General features: G+C 36.6%; 1 protein-coding gene across 1 annotated transcript in view; it reads left to right on the top strand.

Annotated features, from left to right (window-relative positions):
- The window catches only part of NSF (N-ethylmaleimide sensitive factor, vesicle fusing ATPase), a 205,881-nt gene that overhangs the window by 63,422 nt on the left and 128,948 nt on the right, over window positions 1-13,511 (top strand). The gene's annotated exons all lie outside the window — the stretch shown is intronic.

Here is a 13,511-nt window from a genome sequence, read left to right as displayed (position 1 = left end):
CAGAGTTGTGCTCTGAATCATAGGCAAGTAGACATGGCCCTCAAAACCCCCACATTGGGATAAGTGAACTTTTTCAACTAAGACCCTCGAAGATACTTGAGGGTGTGCTCTTATACTACTAAGTAGGCCTACTAGTTAATTGCTACTCTTGAATGTGTTCAGCTATTAGCTGATTATATTCACTTTTTTAACATAGCACACTTAGTGTTCCCAACATTGTAGAATAGATACAGAATTTCAAATTGTATGGTATATCACTATTGTATTATAGTTATCATATTGTGGAAAAAAACCTGTCACTTCTAAAAAGCTTTATTTTTAGACATCGATTACACTTTTTATTTTGTTTTTAATTTTTTAAGTAGATTTTATTTTGGCATAGCAAAAACTTTATAACAAGCTATTTGGCAAAATATATTTTTTGAAAAAGTTTGTTGATAACAGGAGGAATGTATAATTTTGATATTATGTTGGTCATTCCTTGAATTTGACCAAAGTTTTGTCACACCTACATTTTGGTTTATTATATGAATTATGTTCTTATACATTATTATTATTCTGTATATTATACATATTATGTTCTTTGCTCTATTTTTTAAGTTTAATTTTTCTTTTTGTTTTTAAATCATGGTCATCACCATTTAATCTTCCTTTCCCTTTATCCCACCCCACCTCATTTTTCAAAATAACAAAGAAACAGACTACCAATCCAGTGTTAAAATGTGACACAAATAACATTTCAAACTGATTAGTAATTTAAAAAAATAAATAATAGTCTTATTTATAAAAAAAATAATAGAATTTTTTTGGTAAAGTTAGTCAATTACATGTCTCCCAGATTTAGTTTTATAGATGCAAAGTACTTTCATAGAAGTCATAGAATTTAGTAAATGCAAATAGGCAATTAGGAATCCAGGGGTCTTAGAGTATTTTCCATTTTTTTCTCTCATATAGCTTTCTTTTATGCTATATTGCCCATCCAGAAAGAGAGAACAAGGATTGCATTTTCTCTTTTTTGCCAACTCTATGCCTCTTGAGAGTGATGCCTCAGGTATCTTCTGACCTTTAGTTCTCTGCCAGGGCAGGTTTTTAAAATAGTATCTCTACAGCTTCCCCCCAACCCCCACTTTGAATTTTTTTTTTTTTTTTTTTTGCATTAGGAAAACAGCATTCCTTATATCAGGAGTGAAAAGGCATCAGTTGTTGGAGTTGCCAGTTGTGAAGCTGTTGCTCTGTGTGGTGCTGTGGCAAAGTATTATGTCTTTAGGAGATAAGGAGCTTTTCACAATATGCAGATGTCGTTCATTTATTAAGAATGGTGCAAATAAAATCCAAAGAGGGGGAAGGGCAGTAAGGTTTTTGCCTACACGATTTTTTGTGCAATTCTTGCCAAGATTAAAGTAAACACTGACACCCTTAAATTGTATTTACATACCCCACACTCTTATGGAGAGATTGCAGTTTTAAATGGGTGTTAAGACTTTTAGCCAAACTCCAGGGTCCTGTGCAAGGAACCCTGAGGCTAAAGAGCTTATCTGAAATTTGAAAAAATGAAGCTTTCTGACATTCGTCTTTTACTTTGCATTAGTCATAACTTGCTTTTCAGCTGTATTTTCGGTTTTGAATGCCAACATGACATCTGCTTGAGTCTTTCTGTAATTTATTAGGAAAGGAAAAGAAAGCCATTGCTCACTAGTTGGAACTACTAACTTTTTACTCCTGATTTTCCATTAAGTGCTTGTAGCTCGTACCTTTTTAATATGAATAATGTAATAAATTTACCAGTTCTAACTCTAGGTTAGGAAACTTTTAAAGATAATTTTTTAAAAACTACAAAAAGTAAATGAGTCATCGCTGCTTGTGTGTGGTTTCCATAAACTCTAGGGAGATTTAGAAATAGGCATGTACTCTCATCATAGCAGAGTTGTATCTGAAGGGCTACCTGTAAAGTGAAATGTATCTTTACACAGTTTCCCCACTGACTAAGAGAACTGAAAATTTCTCTCAGTGGAAAAAATGTGTGACTGTTCTTAAATATCCAAGTTTCATCAGTATAGTAACTGATATATTTCGTTATAAAACAGGATGTTTTAGGGGAAGAGCTACAGCAAGACATTGCAAAATCAAAGACTGAATGGTTATAGTAGACTCAACTTCTGCCACAGGCTACCTATAATCAAAATACAACTGAAACAATAGGATAGAGATTGCTGATGCATTTGCTAATGAAATTATTGCAAGTAGAAGGCAATTGTTCATTCCTTCATTATTTAAAAAAAAAATTAAATCAGTGAATGCTTAATGATTCTTCTCCATATCTCCTTATTACAGCTGCTATAGTAGCTTGAAGGACTGGTCCTTTCCTGTTTCAGTAGAATGGTCAGAACTGTTTACAATCAAATCTTCCAAGATGCATTTTTCTCTTGAAAAGGTTTCTGGTCTTGGGAATCAGAAAAACTTGGATTCAAATTTTGATTCGCATTCATTAGTTATATGATCTTATACAAGTCACTTAACCTGCCTTAACTCAGTTTTTCATCTGTAAATTCTGGGGTTGGGACTTTTAAAGTCCCTTACAACTCTAAGTCTGTGAACTTATTGACCTTTAATATGGGTCCTTCAGTAACTATGAGTTTATGAAAGAAGATAAAGTAAAATTTTTGTTCTTTGGTGAACTTGAATTTTCCTTTAACAGTCTTTTTACTTTAGTGATCTATTATCATATTCTTGAAACTAAAATATTGGTGTTTTCTCATGCTTTCTTCCCACATTTGGTAAAGCATTTGGATGATATAAGTATTGTGGAGTTTTAATTACATGTTGAGCAAGCAGGCTTTTGTTTGCTTGAGGAAATTTTAAAAAAAATTAGAGTTCTCTATAGAGATATGTTAAAAAGACCCTATAAACATTGGGGTTTTTCAGACCATTTTTCAAAGTTCTAATATCCAAATTTTAATTCTTGTTTTATTCATTTAATACAGTCACAATTCTGTATGTTAAATTATGAACCTCAAAGTATTTTTGCATATCTTGATTGGAAGATATCTTTTTTAAAAAGTTTTATTGAAGTTTTTTTACACCAGTTATTTCACATACTCTTCTTCCAGTTTGAACTTTCCTTGTGAAAAAAGAAAACAATTTTTCAAAACATATCTTACACTAAGGGAGGAAGGAGGTGTGTTTCATTTTTTGCTCTGTTGCTTTATTGGTTTTTCAGTTACCTAGAGTTCAGCCTCATTTTAGTAATTGTTTCGTTTATTCTGTATTTTATTGTATATTTCCTCTTGACTTTGCTTTTATGCACTTTTTTAAATTTATTTTTTATTCTCATTTTGTACAAATGTTTTTCTTTACATTAATAAAATATACTTGTTTAGAAGTAAACAAAATACCCCTCCCCCCCATGAATATAGATAGACTTGCTTGGGTGAAAAAGTAAAGGGAAGAGAAAAAAAATTAAAATTAAAAAAAATAATAGTAATAATTGTAGGAATGGCCAGGTGGCGCAATGGACGAAGCACCAGCCCTGGAGCCACGAGCACCCAAGTCCATATCCAGCCTCGTAAACCCAATAATCACCCAGCCATCTGACATGCAAGCCACCCGATCCCCACTGCCCTACAAAAACCAAAGAGAAGAAGGGAAAAAAAAGACATAAAATAAAATAGTAATAATAGTAGAGGTGGCTGGGTGGCAGACAGAGCATTGGCCCTTGAGCCAGGAGCACCTGGGTCCAAGTCTGGCCCCAGACACCCAAAGATCACCCTGCTATGTGGCCCCAGACAGGCCACCCAGCCCCACTTGCCCTGCACCCTCCCCCAAATAATAATAACAAAAAATATGTTTCAGTCTTTGTTCCAACACCATCAACTCTGTCGTGAGTGGATCACATTCTTTATGATAAGTCCATCACAAAAGTTACTTTCATATTTTTCCAACATTGCTATTGCTGATCGTAACTCCCTCCTTTCTTATTTCTCCACTACCATGTACTCTATTTTCTCTCTCCTTTCACTCTGACTCTGCTGTAGGGTCGCTGAGTGGCACAGCAGACAGATCCCTGGTCCTGGGGCCAAGAAGCCCTGAGCCCCCATACCACCCCTTAGGCCCAGAATCCACCTGACCCTATGGTCCTGGGCAGGCCATCCAATCCCAGCCCCTTGCAAGAAGTAAAAAAGAAAATGTGTTATATCTGACCACTGTCCCCCCATGGTCCATCCTCTCCTCCTTTATTCACATCCTCACCCCTTATCCCTGCTCCCCCCTCCTTCTTACTCCAGTTGTCTATACCCCATTGAGTATATATGCTGTTTCCTCTGCTAGCCATCTCTGATGAGAGAAAAGGTTCCCTCATTCCCCCTTGCCTCCCCCCTTCCATATCATTGCAATAGCTCATTGTGATAAAAAAAATCTTATTATGTGAAATATCTTGGCTTATTCCCCTTCTCCTTTTTCTTTCTCCCATTACATTTCCCTTTTTTTTCTATTAACTCCATTTTTACACCATATTTTATCTTCGAATTCAGCTTTCTCCTGTGCTTCAACTATAAAAGCTCCCTCTACCTGCTCTATTAACTGAGATGGTTCATATGAATATTATCAGTATCATTTTTCTATACATGAAGTTCATCCTCATTAAGTCCCTCATATTTCCCCCCTGTCCTCCAATCTCCATGCTTCACCTGAGTCCTGTATCTGAAGATCAAACCTTCTGTTCAGCTCTGGCCATTCCAAAAGGAACCTTTGAAATTCCCCTGGTTCATTGAAAGTCCATCTTTTTCCCTGGAAGAGGACATTCAGCCTTGCTGGGTAGCTCATTCTTGGCTGCATTCTAAGTTCTTTTGCCTTCCGGTATATTGTATTCCAAGCCCTACGAGCTTCCACTGTAGTTGCTGCTAAGTCCTGTGTGATCCTGACTGCAGCTCCACGATATTTGAACCGTGTCCTTCTGGCTGCTTGTAGTATTTTCTCTTTGACTTGGGAGTTCTGGAACTTGGCTATAATATTCCTGGGGGTTGGTTTTTTGGGATCTCTTTCTCGGGGGGATTGGTGGATTCTCTCCATTTCTGTTTTGCTCTCTGCTTCTAGAATATCAGGGCAATTTTCCTGTAGTAATTCTTTGAAAATGATGTCAAGGCTCTTTTGCTGATCATGACTTTCAGGTATTCCAATAATTTTCAAATTATCTTTCCTAAGTCTGTTTTCCATATCAGTTGTTTTTTCAATGAGATATTTCACATTTTCTTCTAATTTTTCATTTTATTGGTTTTGAAGTATTGATTCCTGATTTCTGGTAAATTCATCAATCTCCCTGAATTCTATTTTTTGTCTGAAGGATTTGTTCTCCTCAGAGAGTTTTCTTATCTCTTTTTCCATGTGGCCAATTTTGCTTTTTAAAGCATTCTTCTCCTCAATAACTTTTTGAACTGTTTTATCCATTTGACCTAAGCTGTTTTTTAGCATGCTATTTTCTTCAGCATTTTTTTTGGATTTCCTTGACTAAGCTGCTGACTTCATTTTCATGTTTTTCCTGCATCTCTCTCCTTTCTTTTCCCAGTTTTTCCTCCAACTCCCTCATTTGGTTTTCAAAGTCTTTTTTGAGCTCTATCATAGCCTGAGCCCAATTTCTGTTTTTTCTTGGAGTCTTTAGATGCAGGAGCTTGTGCTTCCTCATCTTCAGACTGAATATTTTTGATCCTTCTTGGGCTCATTTGCAAAATATTTCTCAGTGGTCTTCCTCTTGTTTCTTTGCTTGTTCATTTTCCCAGCCTAAGCCTGTTTTTTTGGGGTGCTTCCTGCGCTTTTGGGACACTCCCACAAGGGTCTCAGTGTGTGAAGTTCTGTCCTCCCTCCTGGTCTGTGAATGACCATAAGCGCCCCCCTCTGCCACGGGGCTGAGGTGGGAGGGCCCCTGCTGTTCTATGAGGGGGGCCTAGACTGGGATCAGGAGCTGAATGTGGTCAGAGCCCCAGAGTCCTGTTCCAGGGGCAGAGGGCAGAGCTCAGCAGTCTCTCTCTTCACTCCCCTCCCTTAGCTCAATGGGCTCATGTCCTGGGGGCTCCTGTTTACCGGCTCCGCCTGCTTCTGTTTCAGGGTCTAGGCTGCCGAAAGACCAAGCTGCTGGCTGTGTGCCCTGAGGGCTGGGCTACAGGTGCTCGCTCTGGCAGAGGTCCCCCACTGTTCCCCCACTTTGTGCTGGTGCTCCCTGGGTGCAGCTCAGGAGACTCCCCGGCTGCTGTGAGCTGAGGCTCCCAGCATCCTGGGGCTGCCTCCGGGAGGCTGAAGTTCTTTGGCTTTGGTGGGCCACCCCTCTGGCGGCCGCCCCTCCGACCCCGGGGAGCAGAGCCTTTCTGCTCTTTTCCAGGTTCCCTTGAGTAGGAGAACTGCCTCACTGGGTCCCTTTGTGGATTCTGTCTCTCGAAAGTTTAGTTAGACTCCTTAGTTTATGAGTTTTTATCAGAGAGCTCCTAAGACTCATCCCTTCTTGTCGCCATCTTGGCTTCGCCCCGCTTTTATGCACTTTACATTAGTTCACCAAAATTTTCCCATATTTCTCTGAATTTCTGAAAATTTTTGATGGTTACTTTTATTATCACCTAGATTTCCTTTTATAGTCCTCCCTCTGTCTCTTTATACAAAGAATAAAAAGAGGGAAAAAAGTTGAATAAAACTAAGTGGCATATTAGAAAAATGTGACATTATCTGCAGTGTTCTATATATACATTAATCTCCTTCCTCTTCAAAGAATGGAAGATACAGTGCATTCTTATATCTCATCTAGAATCCAAGTTTGGTCATTTCAGTTTCATATTTTGATTTTGTTGTTATTTCCATTTCCAGTTTCCAATTATTGGTTCTATTGCTTTTCTGGTTCTGCTTACTTAACTTTACATGAATTCATATAAGACATTCTATACTTGTCTGTATTGTAACATTCATTGTTATTTTATAGTATTTGTTTGTATCTCATTAGATTCTTATACCATCATTCCTCAACTGTTAACGATCTTTATAATGATATGGAGAGTGGTCAGTTTGTTGCAGTTTTTCCTAATTCTGTAGTGACATCCAGAGTGGTTGGAGTTGACTAAAGCTTTTTAAGTGTGACTGGGGTTTCTAAGTGTCTTGTTTCTAGCTTATCTTCATGAATTTTTTTTGACTCAGTGTATTTTTCTTGCCCTTCAGTGAGAAATAAGCTGTTTATGTTTGAAAATGATTGACCTCTTTTCTGCCAGTAATACCTTGTTATTCAGTTACATTCCAAATTGCTTTCTAGAATGGTTGTATCAATTCACAGCTTCACTTACAGTATATTATTCTGCCATAGCATGTGTTTACATTTACATTTTGTCATTGCATTTATTTTACTTGTTCTAATTATTTCATTTTTCATTAATTCATACAGATCTTCCTTTGCTTCTCTATTTATCACATTCATTATTCCTAGCAGCACAATAATATTATATTACATTTATATACTGCAGTTTACCAGTCTTCAATTCATGAGATATACTTTGCTTCTAGTTCTTTGTAAATAGGAAAAGTGCTTCTATAAATGCTTTTATTTATACAAGCTCTTTGTTTTTATCCTTAGAATTCCTGGAATATTAAAGCTGGTAGTGGCATCTCTGGGTCAAAGAGAACAGTTTCACTGGATTCAGAGGCAGTGGAATAAAAAGTTTGAAAATAAATTGAGAATAGGCTTTTAAAGACATGTCCAACTATGAAGTTTAGATTTTAACATGTAGACATGTAGAGTCTTTCTTCATTTACCATTCTGCCAGTATGGGATAGAATAGCAAATGGAGTAATACTTGAGAAAGTAGACTCTAGTTGGACTTTTTAAAAGTTAGAATGAGCTTCAAGTTCAGTAGTAGAAGAAATTTTCTAGGATTGACCCATTCTAGGTTTACTTTTTGGAGTGGCTCAAAACTGAACTGTGCTAAATTTAGAATTGGAAAGAACTTTAGTGGCCTTTTAGGCCATATTCTTCGTTTTACAGATAATAAAATTGAGGACTAGACAGGTTATGACTTGCCTAAGGTCACAAACATAATAAACAGAAGCCCTGGGATTGTAATCCAAATCCTCTGACTTGACATTCAATGACCTTTCTCAAATGAGAAGAAATAAATCATTTTTTGCCTCATTCTAGCAGTCATTTACTTTCATTTTTTCAATCATCTATATTAAATTATTATTTTATTAAACTGTAGTCAATATCATTATTTTTTCATAAGAGTAATTCATCGCTGGGGATGGTTAGGTGGCGCAGTGGATAGAGCACCAGCCCTGGAGTCAGGAGTACCTGAGTTCAAATCCAGCCTCAGACACTTAATAATTACCTATCTGTGTGGACTTGGGCAAGCCATTTAGCCCCATTGCCTTGTAAAAAAAACAAAACAGAATAATTCATTGCCTGTCTTTTTTATTAATTAATTAATTTATTTTTGAATATTATAATTTCCCCCTAATCTCACTTCTCTCACCTTACCTCCCACAGAAAGCAGTCTGTTAGTTTTTACATTGTTTCCATGCTATATATTGATCTAAGTTGAATGTGTTGAGAGAGATATATCCTTTAGGGGAAAAAAATATAAGCGATAGCAAAATTACATAATAAGATAATGTGTTTTCTTTTGTTTTTTTAAATTAAAGATAATAGTCTTCAGTCTTTGTTCAAACTCCACAATTCTTTCTCTGGATATGGTTGGTATTCTCCATCACAGATACCCCCAAATTGTTGCTGATAATTACACTGATGGAATGAGAGAGTCTATTAAGATTGATCATCATCCCCATGTTACTATTAGGGTGTATAATGTTCTGGTTCTGCTCATCTTATTCAGCATCAGTTCATGCAAATTCTAACAGGTTTTCCTGAATTCTCATCCCTCCTGGTTTCTAATAGAACAGTAGTGTTCCATAACATACATATACCAGAATTTGTTCAACCATTCCCCAATTTATGGATATTCACTCAATCTCCAATTCTTTGGCACAACAAACAGGGCTGCTATGAATATTTTTGTACAGGTGATATTTTTACCCTTTTTCATGATCTCTTCAGGGTATAGACCCAGTAGTGGTATTGATGAATCAAAGGGTATGCACATTTTTGTTGCCCTTTGGGTGTAATTCCAAATTGCTCTCCAGAAAGGTAGGATGAGTTCACAGCTCCACCAACAATGTATTAGTGTCCTAGATTTCCCACATCCCTCCCAACATTGATCATTGTCCTTTCTGGTCTTATTGGTCAATCTGAGAGGTATGAGGTGGTACCTCTGCCCCAGTCTTTTTCATTGTTGGCTATTGTTTTACACTTTTTTATTTAGCTGGACATATGTGTACAACTCTGTAATCCTTGCTACTGAGTATGCTGTGGTGAATCACTTGAACTGGAGTTCTGACCTTCTGCAACAGGAGTGAACAGTCAATCTGGTTCTCCAGTAAGTTTAACCCCAATATGGTGTGACTCCTGGGAGTAGGGGCCTCTATCTTTTGCTTAAAGATAGGTGAACCAGCCCATGTCAATAAGTAATAGAATCAAGTCTCTGAGTGGTCTCAAAGCTTGAGTGAGATAGGGAAACCCAGTCTCAAAAATAAATTAACTAAATTTCTGTTGATACCTTTGTTTTTTTTTTTTTTATCTTGGTATATCCTTTTATACTTTCCCACCCAGAATGTCATCTTTCATGATAAAAAAAAATGAGAAGAAAAAGGCAGTTTTGCAAAATTAGTAATTAACACATCAACTTGGTAGGGAGCTAAAGCGTGGTTATAATTACACAGATTTCTTTATCTTTCTGTCTCTTTCTCCATGCTCATGTGCATGCATGTACATATACATCATAGTTTTTTCTATTATACGTCCCTGTAGTAATATGGATAAGAGGTGCTTTAGAGAAATGTATTATATATTCATGTTTACTTAAATTGGAATTATAAGATGAATGAAGATATAGTTCTTAAAGTTGACAATTTCTATTCCATCCTTTTAAATTTAAGTTTTAAAATTTTTATTGAAAGAGCTAAGTACTTTTGTTGCACTTAAAACTGTCAATGCTTAGGTTATTCTTTCTTATACAATCAAATGGATTATAATCCATTTTGAACAATGTTTGTTGATAAAGTAACCTGGGGGATTCTTAGAAATTTTTTTTTCTATTTGTGAGCTCATTCTTTGAGCTGATTTATTTTTACTTTTATCACATTCCATCAGAGAGGAGCTGATAAATGCCCCACTACTTCCATAAATCTTGTCATTTTCTGGTGTGAGATATACTGACTTGGAAAAACAACCAACTTCAGAAACATAATAGAGAATGGGATTTTGGAGGGAAGGGTACAAAAGAAGTAGCAGAAAAGGCTTTAATAAAATTGTCTCACAATTTTACAAATTAGTTATATTTCATAATTTAAATAAGATTTTGGAGTTCCATATGATTTCTATGTGAGCGTCTTTTTTTTTTTTACTAGCACATTCAAAATTAAAAGACCATTAAAATTCTAATTTTCTTTAAGCATGAATAAAATATTCTTTTAAAGATTGTCAAAGGACTTAATGTAGAAAACAGTAAATCCTTTCAATGTAATATTTTTCTAATAACCCATAATTTGACATAGAAAATTATTGCAAAAGATAAATCCAGGCAAGAATATTTGAAGTCCTTTCTTGTAATTTAGAAATTCCCTACTTCACACTATTTGTTTAAGAAAGAATGCCTTTCTTATCTGGGCAGGTTTTGTATCTACTTCCTGACTCAAGTTGAGAATCAGTGCAGGGTAGTAGAAAGAGTACTACATTTGGAGTCAGAGTGCCTAGTTTCAAATCCTGACTGCCACCTTTGTGAACTTGGGCAAGTTGCTTGACCATTCTAGGGCTCAAGTAATTCATTTATGAAGTGAGGAGGATAAAATATGTAATCTCTACCTTGTAGCTCTAAATATATTATTTTTGATTGAAAATTTACATACAGACTTGTATATTATACTTGTTAAGTTTAAACATTTATGAATGCATATACTTGAATTAAGTATTTTGATGCAAAAATCTAGCCTGATTTCTGTCTTCTTTCAGTCATTAATCAACAAGTGATTACTAAGTACCCATCATATTCCAGATGCTGAGAATATAAGTCCTTCCCCTAAAGGAACTTTTGTTCTTTTTGGACAAACTCTTTGTCTGCCTGTTTATCTATCTGTCTACCTATCTTAGTGTAACAGCTACAAGATTATTTTGGGAGAGAGGCTGCTAGGAGTTGGGTGGGAATAGAAGTGTCAAGGAAAAAGAAATTATGTAAAAGGCGAAGCTTGATATCAGTTTTGAAGGGAAAAAGTGATTCTAAGAAAAAGTGAGTAAGAAGTATATTGCATGTATGCAAGGACAACCAGTAGTAGAAGAGCATGGATCTGAGTTATGGATGATGTGTGTGGATGAGGAACAGTAATATAGCCAGCTTGTCTGAACCATAGAGATCCTGAGGAATGATAATGTAGAATAAGTCTAGAAAGGTATTTTGGAGCCAATTTGTGAAGGACTTTGAATGTGAAGTAGGAGTTTGTGTTTCATACTGGAGGTAATAGGGAGTCCTTGGAGCTTATTGAGTTAGAGGGGAGTGGTGAGCAGATCTGCACTTTAAGAAAATCATGTTTGTAGTTATATGGAGGATTGATTGCAGTGGAGGTCTTTTAGTGGTCTCGGCTAGACTGAGAAGAGAGTGAACCTGGATGGTAATTGTATGAGTAGAGAAAGGCGGCAGATTAGAGTAGTATGGAGATAGTTGTAGAAATGAGCAGATACATAGGTGAAGGAAAGCTATACATGGCGCACACATGAATCTGAAGGGCTAGAAGGATCCTGCTGCACTGGATAAAAATGGGGTGAGTGGATTTGGAGGGAAGCTAATGTATTTTCTCTGGAGAATCCAGTTTGAAATTTCCAATAAGCAGTTTTTAATGTGGGATTGGTGAATTGATGGATGGTGGAGAATGTTTAGAAGATGGAGGGTTTAGAAGCATGGAGACAAATAAGAAAGCTAATAACCTTGGCATTTATTAAATGCCTACAATGTTCCAGGCACTGTGCTAAGTTCTGGGGATTCAGAGAAAGGTAAAAAGACAGTCCAGGCCCTTGGGAAACTCACAGTTTGATAAAGTAGACAATGTAAATGACTGCATATAATAAGATACACACAGGATAGATTGGGGATACTTTTGAGGTAAGACAGTAAAATGAAGGGGGAGGGAGGCAGTGGAGGGGGGGGAGAGAGACAGACAGAGAGAGAGAGAGAGAGAGAGAGAGAGAGAGAGAGAGAATATGTATACATACTCCAGGGAAAATACTCTGACCTGAGAGATGCACTGTCATGTGCAAGAAGCATCTTGTATAAGATGTTTCCATGTAAAAGATGCACCTTAATTTTGGGGTCTGAAATTTGAAAAAAAATGTATTGCATAAAGTTATTGAACTCAGGTTTTATTCATCATGAAATTCAAGGACCTTCTCCTCATAGTTTTTAGGTATCTTTTGGACAAGTCTGGTGCATATTTGCATACTTAATCCATTCCATTTCATGAATCTGAAGGACCAATTGTGTCCTCATTTGAAATCAAGAATTTCTTTTTCTTCAGCAATTCTTCTCTTCTTGCCTCATGCTGAACCATCTTTGTGGATACAGAAATTCTGATGGTCCTTTGTTTGTCAATCCATATCTTCAATTCCCTCTCTAGATCAGGCAATTTTCCTGATTGCTTCTCATGGTCTTCTGCCGTGACATTTTTAGTAGGGTTTCTTTTAGCCAGTTTCAGATTGTTTTCTCAGTTGGAGGAGGATCAAACTTATGTTCAGCAGCACAATTTCCATTCACTTTTGCAAACTGGATCACTTTAAACTTGAATTTAGCACTATACAAAAATCTCTTCTGGGCAGAATGTGGCAAAATGTAACCTAATATACCAGTAACAAATAGGAAATCATGAGGGTTAAGACAATAAGCAAGTGGGAAATGCAAGTAAAAAAGTCTACAATGCCTGTATAAGACACTCCCAGGTTTTAGACCCCAAATTTAAAAAAAAAAAACATGCATCTTGGGGCAGCTAGGTGGCATAGTGGATAAAGCACTGGCCCTGGAGTCAGGAGTACCTGGGTTCAAATCCAGCCTCAGACACTTAATAATTACCTGTGTGGCCTTGGGCAAGCCACTTAACCCCGTTTGCCTTGCAAAAACCTAAAAAAAACAAACAAACCATGCATCTTATACATGGGGAATATAGTACTTGGAATAAGGTATAAGATGACTGGCAAGTCAGGAAGGGACTAGGTTCTAAAGAGCTTTAAAAGCTGAACTGAGGATTTTATATTTGATTGTGGAGGTATTTGAGAGGGGGTTGGGGAAATTTAGTGTGGTCTGAATTTACTGTAGTCTGATCTGCATTTTAGGAAAACCATTTTAACAGATTGAAAGAAATATTGATTGCAATAGTGAAGGTCTGGCAAGTGCTTAATAAAT

Source organism: Macrotis lagotis, chromosome 2 (genome assembly GCF_037893015.1).
Source record: "Macrotis lagotis isolate mMagLag1 chromosome 2, bilby.v1.9.chrom.fasta, whole genome shotgun sequence".
Classification (NCBI taxonomy): Eukaryota; Metazoa; Chordata; class Mammalia; order Peramelemorphia; family Peramelidae; genus Macrotis; species Macrotis lagotis.
The sequence above is the reverse complement of the archived record's forward strand: the minus strand, read 5'-3'. Positions and strand labels throughout refer to the sequence as shown.